A 13,775-nucleotide genomic window follows, 5' to 3' on the forward strand; every position below is an offset into this window, starting at 1 on the left:
GTGTTATTTCATGGTTTTGATGTCTTCACTATTACTCTTGTCATGCCCTGATCTGTTTCACCTGTCCTTGTGCTTGTCTCCCCCCCCTCCAGGTGTTGCCCATCTTCCCCACTTATACCCTGGGTATTTATACCTGTGTTTTCTGTGTGTCTGTGCCAGTTCGTCTTGTTTATTCAAGTCAACCAGCGTTTTGTCTCTGCTACCTTTTTTTCTCCAGTCTCTCTTTTTCTCGTCCTCCTGGTCCTTGTACCCGCTCGCCTGACCACCCTGCCTGTCCCTGACCCTGCCTGCCGTCCTGTACCTTGGTCTCTACTCTGGATTACCGACCTCTGCCTGCCTTGACCTGTCGTTTGCCTGCACCTGTTGTTACAATAAACATATTTACTTCACACAGTCTGCACTTGGGTCTTACCTTGATTCCTGATAACTCTACAATGTAGAAAACAGTAAACATAAAGAAAAACCCTGGAATGAGTAGGTGTGTCCAAACTTTTGACTGGTTCTGTATGTACTGAAACTCTATTGAATAAACATTCTCAGAAGAAAAATCTGTTGGTCAGCAGGTGGAAGCGGTTTAATTAAATGTATTCAGCGTGAGCAAGGGAACCACGCATGCAAACCCTTTACGCACCTGCATGAGGGAAGTCTGAATACCAACTACTGAGAAGTGCGTTGGGAAAGACATGCGTCGGAAAGGCGTACATTTTATAAGTCTAAATAGGGCACTTGGTAATAAAGAGATTCTGACTTCTGATGATGCCTCTTAATTAGCTATTTCTGTTTGAACATGCCTCCTGTATGTGGTTGAAATTAAATCAGCCTGCAGACGTTTCTGTATCTCCTCTTTCATGCGTTTTTTTCAAGAGAGGAATATTGCACATTCCTGTCTCAAGAAGTCAAAGAGTAATTAGTCTCTCCTTTTCAATTGTTTCCTGGTTGTTTACGTGCATATTGAGATGAGGAATGTATGTCCGCCCAACCTTGAAGGGGCTCGGTCTTATAACATCAACAAGTTTGTTTTGCCTGTAATGATGATAGACTTGCCGCTGGTATGATCTTAATGTGTAAGGTTCAAGGGGAGTTTGTTTCTGCTCTGCAATTCTACAGCTCCTCATGGCTAACAACAACAACATGCTGCTGGGTTGGTTCCAGCCGAATGCTTCCACCAGTATGATAAGTTATTTAAGTTTGGTCACTCTTCCTGTCATGCTCTGTGTGTGTGTGTGTCTTTATCTTGGCCAGGTCGCAGTTGTAAATGAGAACTTGTTCTCAACTAGCCTACCTGGTTAAATAAAGGTGAAATAAAAAAAAATAAAAAAAGTGTGTGTGTGTGTGTGTGTGTGTGTGTGTGTGTGTGTGTGTGTGTGTGTGTGTGTGTGTGTGTGTGTGTGTGTGTGTGTGTGTGTGTGTGTGTGTGTGTGTGTGTGTGTGTGTGTGTGTGTGTGTGTGCCCATGTGTATAACTATGGTATTCATACTCTAACAAAGCCCTCTACACATGTCGGGGCACATCTCACTTGATCTTTGACCCCTCACCTCTAACCTCTGCCTCCTACCAACAGGTATTGTTTTCCATGCCCCGGGCAACTTCATTACTAACCTTTAGCCATACGAGTTACCATACCAGGTCTCGGGGATGGCCAACTCTGAAAATCTCTTCAGTCCTCTCAGAGTTAGGTAAAACCTGCTTTTTGTTTCTTTGCACCCCATGTATGGAACAATCTGCAGAGTTCCCTAAACCAGGATGTCCATGTATGGAACAATCTACAGCGTTCCCTAAAACAGGATGTCCATGTATGGAACAATCTACAGAGTTCCCTAAAACAGGATGTCCATGTATGGAACAATCTAGAGTTCCCTACAACAGGATGTCCATGTATGGAACAATCTACAGAGTTCCCTAAAACAGGATGTCCATGTATGGAACAATCTACAGAGTTCCCTACAACAGGATGTCCATGTATGGAACAATCTACAGAGTTCCCTACAACAGGATGTCCATGTATGTAACAATCTACAGAGTTCCCTACAACAGGATGTCCATGTATGGAACAATCTACAGAGTTCCCTACAACAGGATGTCCATGTATGGAACAATCTACAGAGTTCCCTAAAACAGGATGTCCATGTATGGAACAATCTACAGCGTTCCCTAAAACAGGATGTCCATGTATGGAACAATCTACAGAGTTCCCTAAAACAGGATGTCCATGTATGGAACAATCTAGAGTTCCCTACAACAGGATGTCCATGTATGGAACAATCTACAGAGTTCCCTAAAACAGGATGTCCATGTATGGAACAATCTACAGAGTTCCCTACAACAGGATGTCCATGTATGGAACAATCTACAGAGTTCCCTACAACAGGATGTCCATGTATGTAACAATCTACAGAGTTCCCTACAACAGGATGTCCATGTATGGAACAATCTACAGAGTTCCCTACAACAGGATGTCCATGTATGGAACAATCTACAGAGTTCCCTAAAACAGGATGTCCATGTATGGAACAATCTACAGAGTTCCCTAAAACAGGATGTCCATGTATGGAACAATCTACAGAGTTCCCTAAAACAGGATGTCCATGTATGGAACAATCTACAGAGTTCCCTACAACAGGATGTCCATGTATGGAACAATCTACAGAGTTCCCTACAACAGGATGTCCATGTATGGAACAATCTACAGAGTTCCCTACAACAGGATGTCCATGTATGGAACAATCTACAGAGTTCCCTACAACAGGATGTCCATGTATGGAACAATCTAGAGTTCCCTACAACAGGATGTTGTGGAACCTCTCGGGCAGTTCAACATGTTGATTGGGGACCTCTTTTTGCTGACGAATGTGATTATTTTTCCAAAGTATTTGTATTTTTTTATGTAAAGGATGTGCAGGGCTGCCTTGTGAAAGAGACATTTGTGCTCAATGGGACTCGGTTTAAAAAATATATATAAATAAATAAGGAATCCAGCCGGCACCCAGTGAAAAGGGTGAAAGGGTTAGCATATCAGCTTGTGGGCTTTGGCAGCCGGCCCTTAATGTAATTAACTGGCAAATTGGCAGATTACTAGGGAAATCAAGCAGAACCTGCCTGTTTGTTCGTACTGGTCGCCAGCCCTGCTTGAGTGACGGACGGGCTGAAGTTCCTGGTGCCACTCAATAGTGTAACTGTCATGTCCATGCTGGAGAGTATTTGTATTCATTATGGATTCCCATTACTTCCTGCCAAGGCAGCAGCTACTCTTCCTGGAGTCCGGCTAAATTAAGGCAGTTTATTCAATTTAAAAACAATTACAATACCTTCACAGATTTCACAACACACTGTGTGCCCTCAGGCCCCAAATCCACCACTACCACATATCTACAGTACTAAATCCATGTGTACGTGTGTGAAAAGTGTGAGTGTACAGATGTGAAAGGCAGTGTGTGATTAGGAAATGCTACAGGGAGATTTTGATGTCTTTAGTACATTGTAAATAGCAGTGTCTATGGAGCTGGTTAGAAAGATATCGCCCTGTGTTTCTTTTCCCTTCAAACATGCCATCATTTCCTGTGGTTCGGGGGAGTCCCATAGGATGCTATGGCCACAAGGGTATTTCTTAAACAAATAAGGTCACTTGGCTCATCTCTGCAACTCCTCAATGGGATCGGAGGAGGCAAAGGTGGAGTCATGCGTCCTCAGAAAAGTGACCTGCCTGGCTGCCTACTTCTTATCACAATGCTCTCTTAACCCAGATGTCAACCACACCACCGTGTCATAGGAAACACTGTTCGACTGACAACAAAATACAATTCTCAGGAGAAGTACATTTTTAATCTAAAAAGATATTCATATTTTTCCGTCATTGTCTTTTGATGAATGAAAACATGCTCTATCATAGTAGCTCAAATTTGATCATAAATTACTACTCTGCTTTGCTCTTTGCAATTTTGTTTTTTGTTCTTCCTCCTCCTTGTACCCCTATTTTTACAGTACTGTACCCTGCATCTCACAAACTTGTCCTTTGTCTCTGTGATACTGTAATTCTTGTTCTTTGTTGATATGAACCTGCAACCAGTCAAAATCTATTGAGCAGTCATGTCACGCCCTGGTCTATATTTATTATGTTATCTTCATTTATTGGGTCAGGCCAGGGTGTGACATGGGTTTATTTGTAGTGTGTTTCGTCTTGGGGTTGTGTGGGGTGTATAGATTAGTCTATGGCTGCCTGAGGCGGTTCTCAATCAGAGTCAGGTGATTATCGTTGTTTCTGATTGGGAACCATATTTAGGTAGCCTGGGTTTCACTGTGTGTTTGTGGGTGATTGTTCCTGTCTCTGTGTTTGTTGCACCAGTCAGGGCTGTTTCGGTTTTCGACGTTTGTTGTTTTGTATTGTTCGTGTTTTCTTCATCATTAAAGATGTATCTAACGAACCACGCTGCATTTTGGTCCGATCCTTGTTCCACCTCTTCGTCAGAGGAGGAGGAGATATTGGACGGAAAAGGACCCTGGGCACAGCGCTGGTTTGAAGAGGCAGCACGGCGGCGCGGTTGGAAGCCCGAGAGTCAGCCCCAAAAATTTCTTGGGGGGGGCTAACAGGGAGTATGGCTACGCCAGGTAGGAGACCTGCGCAAACTCCCTGTGCTTACCGGGGGGCTAGAGAGACCGGGCAGGCACCGTGTTATGCTGTGGTGCGCACGGTGTCTCCAGTGCGAGTGCATAGCCCGGGTGCGTTCTATTCCAGCTCCGTGTATCTAGATTGAGCGTCGAGCCAAATGCCATGAAGCCGGCTCTACGCATCTGGTCCCCAGTGCGTCTCCTTGGGCCAGCTTACATGGCACCAGCCTTACGCTCGGTGTCCCCGGTTCGCCTGCATAGCACAGTGCGGGCTATTCCACCTTGCCGCACTGGCAGAGCGACCGGGAGTATTCAAACAGGTAAGGTTGGGCAGGCTCGGTGCTCAAGAGCTCCAGTGCGCCTGCACGGTCCGGTCTACCCAGTACCACCTCCACACCCCAGCCCTCCGGTGGCAGCTCCCCGCACCAGGCTTCCTGTGCGTGTCCTCGGCCCAGTACCACCAGTGCCAGCACCATGCATCAGGCCTACAGTGCGCCTCGCCTCTCCAGCGCTGCCGGAGCCTTCCTCCTCTCCTGCGCTGCTGGAGTCTCCCGCCTGTTTAGCGCAGCCCGAGCCTTCCTCCTCTTCTGCGCTGCCGGAGCCTCCCGCCTGTTCAGCGCTGTCGGAGCCTTTCTCCTCTCCTGCGCTGCTGGAGTCTCCCACCTGTTTAGCGCAGCCAGAGCTGCCAGTCTGCATGGAGCAGCCGGAGCTGTCAGTCTGCAAGGTGCTGTCAGTCTGCAAGGTGCTGTCAGTCTGCAAGGTGCTGTCAGTCTGCAAGGAGCTGTCAGTCTGCAAGGAGCTGCCAGTCTGCATGGAGCAGCCAGAGCTGTCAGTCTGCAGCCAGAGCTGTCAGTCTGCAAGAAGCCGCCAGAGCTGTCAATCTACATAGAGCAGCCAGAGCCGCCAGTCAGCATGGAGCAGCCAGATCCGTCAGTCAGCCAGACTCTTCCAGATCTGCCAGTCAGCCAGACTCTTCCAGATCCGTCAGTCAGCCAGACTCTTCCAGATCCGCCAGTCAGCCAGACTCTTCCAGATCTGCCAGTCAGCCAGACTCTTCCAGATCTGCCAGTCAGCCAGACTCTTCCAGATCTGCCAGTCAGCCAGACTCTTCCAGATCTGCCAGTCAGCCAGACTCTTCCAGATCTGCCAGTCAGCCAGACTCTTCCAGATCTGCCAGTCAACCAGACTCTTCCAGATCCGCCAGCCAGCCAGGATCTGCCGGATTCAACTACCTGGCTGGGCTTCCTCTCAGTGCTGGGCTTCCTCTCAGTGCTGGGCTTCCTCTCAGTGCTGGGCTTCCTCTGTCCCGAGCTGCCCCTCTGTCCCGAGCTGCCCCTCAGTCCAGTGGGGTTCTGGGTGAGGACTACTAGGCCATGGTCGGCGGCGAGGGTGGACAATCCTAGGACGCGAGGAGGTGGGACTAAGACATTCATAGAGTGGGTTCCACGTCCCGAGCCGGAGCCGCCACCATGGACAGACGCCCACCCGGACCCTCCCTATTGTTTTGATGTGCGTCCGGGAGTCCGCACCTTGGGGGGGGGTTCTGTCACGCCCTGGTCTATATTTATTATGTTATCTTCATTTATTGGGTCAGGCCAGGGTGTGACATGGGTTTATTTGTAGTGTGTTTCGTCTTGGGGTTGTGTGGGGTGTATAGATTAGTCTATGGCTGCCTGAGGCGGTTCTCAATCAGAGTCAGGTGATTATCATTGTCTCTGATTGGGAACCATATTTAGGTAGCCTGGGTTTCACTGTGTGTTTGTGGGTGATTGTTCCTGTCTCTGTGTTTGCTGCACCAGTCAGGGCTGTTTCGGTTTTCGACGTTTGTTGTTTTGTATTGTTCGTGTTTTCTTCATCATTAAAGATGTATCTAACGAACCACGCTGCATTTTGGTCCGATCCTTGTTCCACCTCTTCGTCAGAGGAGGAGTTGGAAGAAAGGTGTTACAAGTCAATACTGTTAATAAATGAAAAGCACAATGTTCAGGGCCATACAATTTGTCCATTGTATAGTATACAGCCTACAATGCACTGTACTACAGTATCCATTCTCAGACTTTCTCCTTCCCACCTTCAACAACCTGTTTGCTCTCTGAACTGGCTTATATTGGTTGTGTCGCATCATTTGAAACAGGTTAAATCAATTTTGAGTGGTTGTGTTCAATCAATGACATATGTTCTCTATTTGTATTTGATTGTTGCCACTTGTGTTTACCAATATGGATGACATGTGCATTAGAGTGCAGAATGTGTTTTGAGAATGAGAATGTGTTTAGAGTTTTGCTGAAAAGTCTAAGTGAGATCTGCAAATTGTGTTTTACCATGTGAAATGGTTTAAGGTATTGACAACAGACTGTTTTACCATGTGAAATGGTTTAAGGTATTGACAACAGACTGTGTTTTACCATGTGAAATGGTTTAAGGTATTGACAACAGACTTAATTAGCTAAATGAGTCCAGGCAAATGAGAACTTTGTTCAGCCAATGGGTTTTAGTGTTTTAGCAATTGAGAAAAACTGTAATTTAATACACTTTACAGAAATGTCAAAAAATATGTTATTGCTTTGTCATTATGGGGTATTGTGTGTAGATGGGTGAAATGAAAAAGTATATTTAATCAATCAGGCTGTAACACAACCAGATGTGGAATAAGTCAGGGGTTATGAACACTTTCTGAAGGCACTTTATATTTTATCTTTATTTAACTAGGCAAGTCAGTTAAGAACAAATTCTTAATTTCAGGGCCTAGGAACAGTGGGTTACCTGCCTTGTTCAGGGGCAGAACGACAGATTTATACCTTGTCAGTTAGGGGATTTGAGCTTGCAACCTGTCCGTTACTAGTCTAAAGCTCTAACCACTAGGCTATGATGCCGCCCCAATAGGATGGGAAAGAGGAGAGATTTGTCCTCTTAGTTGTGTGAACTCCTTTCTTTTCATCATGGTTTTGTTGCTGCAGCCAGGGTACGGAATGGGACCAGAAATCGTCCCAGTTATTTATAAAAGATGTGATTATATTACTCCTGTGCTAGCCTCCCTACACTGGCTTCCTGTTAAGGCAAGGGCTGATTTCAAGGTTTTACTGCTAACCTACAAAGCATTACATGGCTTGCTCCTATCTATCTTTACGATTTGGTTCTGCTGTACATACCTACACGTACGCTACGGTCACAAGGCGCAGGCCTCCTTGTTGTCCCTAGAATTTCTAAGCAAACAGCTGGAGGCAGGGCTTTCTCCTATAGAGCTCCATTTTTATGGAATGGTCTGCCTACCCATGTGAGAGACGCAAACGCGGTCTCAATCTTTAAGTCTTTATTGAAGACTCATCTCTTCAGTAGGTCCTATGATTGAGTGTAGTTTGGCCTAGTCTAGGGGTATCATCGGATGGGGCCACAGTGTCTCCCGACCCCTCCTGTCTCAGCCTCCAGTATTTATTCTGCAATAGTTTATGTGTCGGGGGCTAGGGTCAGTCTGTTATATCTGGAGTATTTCTCCTGTCTTATCCGGTGTCCTGTGTGAATGTAAGTGTGCTCTCTAATTCTCTCTCTCTTTTTCTCCATTTTCTCTCCTTTTTTCTTTCTTTCTTTCTTGTTTTCTCTCAGAGGACCTGAGCCCTAGGACCATGCCTCAGGACTACCTGGCCTGATGTCTCCTTGCTGTCCCCAGTCCACCTGGTCATGTTGCTGCTCCAGTTTCAGCTGTTCTGCCTGCGGCTATGGAACCCTAACCTGTTCACCGGACGTGCTACTTGTCCCAGACCTGCTCTCTAGAAACAGCAGGAGCAGGAGAGATACTGAATGATCAGCTATGAAAAGCCAACTAACTCCATGTTCTGTTATAATCTCCACCCGGCACAGCCAGAAGAGGACTGGCTACCCCTCATAGCCTGGTTCTTCTCCAGGTTTCTTCCTAGGTTCTGACCTTTCTAGGGAGTTTTTCCTAGCCACTGTGCTTCTACACCTGCATTGCTTGCTGTTTGTGGTTTTAGGCTGGGTTTCTGTACAGCACTTTGTGACATCAGCTGATGTAAGAAGTGCTTTATAAATACATTTGATTTGATTTGATTTGATAACACCGTCCAATTTTTCTACTCGAGGCCCCCATTATCAGCCAAATAATGGTCATTTTGACAGGTCCACTGGGCCTAAAAGGGACCTGCCCACCTGGCATTGCCTGAACTGGAGAATGACCAGTCCGACCCTGGCTGAAGCTGTTTCTGTCCAATTGGGACGCGACATTGGCATGAGTTTGATGTGACTAAGCTAATATCCCAATGTTTTATGCGAGTCTAAGGGATCATTAGGAAGTTCTCCTATCAGTTCATCATGTATCATAATCCACATGCCTTCGTGTTTTCCAGATAGTTTCTCGAGAACTGTATGGTCAGTACCAGGAAACCTAATAAGGGTATCTATCCAGAATCCAAACCATTAGGCACACAACAACATTTCAACACGGAAATTGCATTGTAGAATAATAGTGAAGACATCAAAACTATTAAAGAACACATGGAATCATGTAGTAACCAAACAAATCGAAAAATATTTTAGATTTTAGATAATTCATAGTAGCCACCCTCTTGATGACAGCTTTGTTCACTCTTGGAATTCTCTCAACCAGCTTCACCTGGAATGCTTTTCGAACAGTCTTGAAGGAGTTCCCACATATGCTGAGCACTTGTTGGCTGCTTTTCCTTCACTCCTATTCATCCCAATCCATCTCAATTGGGTTGAGGTCGGTGATTGTGGAGGCCAGGTCATCTGACGCAGCACCTTATTGGCCAAGTAGCCCTTACACATCATGGAGGTGTGTTGGAACATTGTCCTGTTGAAAAATTATAGTCCCACTAAGCGCAAACCAGATGGCATGGGGTATAGCTGCAGAATGCTGTGGTAGCCATGCTGGTTAAGTGTGCCTTGAATTCTAAATAAATCACTGACAGTGTCACCTGTGATCAGCACAGGGAGAATCTGTCAGAGGCAGAGGTGTGTTTGGCAGATCTGAAAGAGAGTGTACAATGTTTTTTAATGAAAGTTTAGCCCACTTGACAATTCAACAGAATTCAATCTTTTTCCTGCTGACGATCTGTACAACATGAGACAGAAAGCAATACAGTGCAAAACACAAATAGATTAAAACATGTGGAATATAGTCCACCCTGTTCATAACTGAGTTTAGTTTTGGGAATTTGCAAAATATTGGCCAAAATCCATCTCATTCCATCTTCTCCCACTGCCGGCCAGTGGGCTTCCTCTCACTACCATATTTGGTAGTGAGTGGAAACACCAACTGGATGCTTCACATTTATACATCCGGTGAAATATCTGTCTCATTGTTCTGTCTGTGTCTTAACAAACCATCAGTCCTCCTACTGTAGCTAGCTATTATAAAAATCTAATTCAACTACACCAATAATCTTTTCCATTCGACTTTAGCTTTCAACAGCAGCACAAGCATAGAACATTTAAGTATAAACTTCATAGCAGTCAAATACTGCTGTGCATTATAGGGACATAATGCAGACTTTAGAATGCCCTTCAAGCCAGAGTATTCAATAATGCTGTGGTATAGATAATATTTTAAACCAGTTAGCTTGTGTCCTGGATGCTGATTGGCTGAAACCTATAATATATCAGATATTATAAACTAGGTTTTTTGAGCCCTGAATGCGGATTGGCTGACAGCCGTGGTGTATCACATATACCACGGGTATGGTATTTCACTGGTATGACAAAACATTTATTTTACTGCTCTAATTACATTGGTAACCAGCTTATAATAGCAATAAGGCACCTCGGGGGTTGGTGGTATATAGCCAATATACCACGGCTAAGGTCTGTATCCAGGCACTCCGCACACTCCGCTAAAAACAACCCTTAGCTGTGGTATATTTAGCTTAATTATAAACCAGTTAGCTTGTGTCCTGGATGCTGATTAGCTGAAACCTATGGTACATCAGACAATATACCATGGGTATAATGCAAAAATACTTGTTTACTGTTGTTACGTTTCTGTGTTGTGGTTTTGTTTGCATGTGTGTATTTCAGGATGGCTTCCTGAAATTCCCCCAAGCAGCTGATTGGTCGGTCCCATTGCTAATTGGAGCTGACCCCGCCCTCTCGTCAGAGGATACAGCTGTATCTCATTACAGACTCCTTCTCCAGTTAGAAAAGCGAGTGTTCCTTTGTCGGAGAAAGCTGATTGGTATGTCCTATGTTGGTTGTTGCTGAGAAAGAGAGAGCGGATTGTTATGTTCTATGTTGGTTGTTGCTTATCGAGGGATATTTGGTATGTCCTATGTTGGTTGTTGGTTGTTGCTGAGAGAGAGAGCGCTGATTTGATGTCCTGTCTTGGTTGTTGCTCAGAGACAGGTTTTGTTAAGTATTGTGCAGCCGCTGCTTCTGAGGTACGTGTGTGCCAATTGGATGCAGTGGTTTTGATGATTGTTCACTTACGTTTGTGTTATTCTGTTTCATTTGTTCCCAGGGGGGAAGGGGAAGACACCTAGGGAGTGCTTAGGCAAGAGGCCTGCGGGCATTCATAACCCATAGTATTTACTGTCTATGCACACTAGGTAAGTCCTGGGCGGACCACCCCCTGTATTTAGGTTAGAGCACCAGGTGGTGCTAAGTTAGGTAAGTAGTGGGGCGGCAGGAGAGGGAGCTTTGACATTTACTTTCTTTGCTTTGGTTCCGTCCAGCCCCTTTTCCCCAAAATTTACCGTGTGAAGGAATAAATAAATTCCCAGTAAGCGGTCAATTCTCTGCCTTTGTCATCCTTACCCACACCTACAGTCCCATACCTCTTTCACACCACGGGGAGTTGCGATGTAGCAGGGTGTTGCGTTCCCTCTTTCTAGAGGCGTATGTAACAACTGTTGTAATTATGTTGGTAACCAGTCTATAATAGCAATAATGCACCTCGGAGGGTTTGTGGTATATGTCCAAAATGCCACTGCTGCCATATACCACACCTCCTCGGGCTTATTGCTTTAATATCACCCACTGGAAGAGGACTGTCAGTTGTCCGGCCCCCGTGCAACCACCTGACCCTAGCAACCTTTCAGTGGCCACAGGCCCAGTCCTGGCCACTCTGCCGCCCATAGGGGAGGCCAAACAAATTGCCCTTATCCTACCCCTCCATACTAGAATAGTGTAGCCTACACTGTCGGCGGCAAACAAATTGTATTTGTTACATCCGCCGAATACAACAGGTATAAACCTTAGCGTGAAATGCGTAGTTACAAGCCCTTAACCGACAATGCAGTTTGGGAAATGTTATGAATGCCTATCCATGTAACAGGCCTACCGTTTTTAAATGGGCAGTTCCATTGGCTTTATTAGTCTTTCTGTGACTGATCATTTTGGCTATTTAAGCTCAATGTCAGATAACAAAGTGGGCACTGCATATCACGGGGCGGCATCAGCTCTCACCTAAAAAGGCCATATGCCACTGGGTAAGAGGAAATTGTGATTGTTTTTGGGTAGTATTATTTGCGGTGTTCTGTGTTGTTGGATGTGCATTTTGGCCAGTTTAGCTCGAAAAATGCCTCCCTGGTCAATCTGCCGTACTAGCCAGCTGCCTAATGGCCAGGTCACAGAGGTCACTGGGACTTTGGGGAGCCAGTTTACGATCCCCCCCCCCCCCGGCATCTTCTCTTCGGTCTGCCCCTCAACAAGGCAGCTAACTCACCGTTCCCTTGGCCTTCATTGAAAATAAGAATTTGTTCTTATTAACTGACTTGTCTAGTTAAATAAAGGTTAAAAAAATAATAATAATGTTATGTCTGTCGTCATGCACGAAAAGAAAGATTCATCTAGAACCACTGGAACCACTGAGTAATCTATGACAAATTACAAATTACACTGTAATGCACTAGAACATTTTGTACATTGTACATTCCTATTGTGGGAACAGGAAATCCTGTATGTGATAAAAGATGGGTGCTGTGCTCACTCTGTACCAGGGAGATTTAACCCTGGTGAGACCAACATGCTACACCAATATAAATGTTGAGAATCTGTATGATTGTGTACATGCAGTGGCTCCCTTGTAAAATAAGCCTGAGTCTCAATGGGATCTCCCTGTTTTAAATAAAGGTTCAATTAAAAAATCTAACATATTGTAACATCTTACAGTCCATTCACAGACATTATGGTTGTACAAAATGTCTAGTTTTCTTGCTGTAATGCTTATTGCTCTTATCTAAAGTATGCAGCAGGTCAATAAGATGCATATAATGTCACAACGTTCAACTGCATGTTGTCAGGGCCTGTTAGAAGCAGACAGGCAGAAAACATTGATGAAGGCATCTGTTCATCTTTACAGGATAAGACGATAGAGTCTGACTGCAGGAGTATCTCCCTTTGAAGATATCTGGTGTAGCGCCTAAACTGCATAATGCCTGTTTAAGAGGACATTATCTGGATGAGATTTAGGAAAGCCAAACTGTAGGATCCTTTTCACAGAGGGTTCTACACGGAACACAAAATAGTTCTACCTGAACTCATCAAAGGTTATCCCATGGGTCAGCCGAAGAACCCCTTTCAAACCCTTTTTTTCTAAGAGTGGTAGCCTATATTGGGAAGTTGTTTGACCCAAGAGGATGGTGTCCTTTCAAAATGTCAGTTCAATGTGATCTTCAAATGAAGACTGAGGATACAGTGGATACATAATGGCCTTTGAAATAGCTTTCAGCTGTATCACTTCAACTGGAAAGTCAATAGTTCATCTGCCCATTAATCATCTGGCAGTGTCTGGTACCTCAGGCCATCCCCGTCTCGTTCGAAGGCGTCGCCCTCCTCTTATCACGAGAGAGTGTTTAAATTCACTCAGTCACTACTCATAGATGGTGTACAGATTAAATGTTGCCTTGTGTACATCCTCTTGTTCCCGGACTGGAGAAGCTGTGGACTGTTGCAGCTAAATGCTACTGAGCATTGATGTAACTGCCGGCGTTAAAATGTCTCATATTAGTGACATAAGATTGTCTATATGGTTTTGTTGTACGGGCTCTGTTTCCTTCAGACTAATGGGCCTCCCTCATTGACCGGTGAAGTAGGCTACTGCTGAGATCATTAATAACCATAATTGTCTGTTTACACCCTCATAAATATTTCACATTTAGGATATTGTAATGTACATAGTCATCATTAACCCGTGTATAAAGTTGATT

This window comes from Oncorhynchus masou, chromosome 31 (assembly GCF_036934945.1).
Source record: "Oncorhynchus masou masou isolate Uvic2021 chromosome 31, UVic_Omas_1.1, whole genome shotgun sequence".
NCBI classification, from domain to species: Eukaryota; Metazoa; Chordata; class Actinopteri; order Salmoniformes; family Salmonidae; genus Oncorhynchus; species Oncorhynchus masou.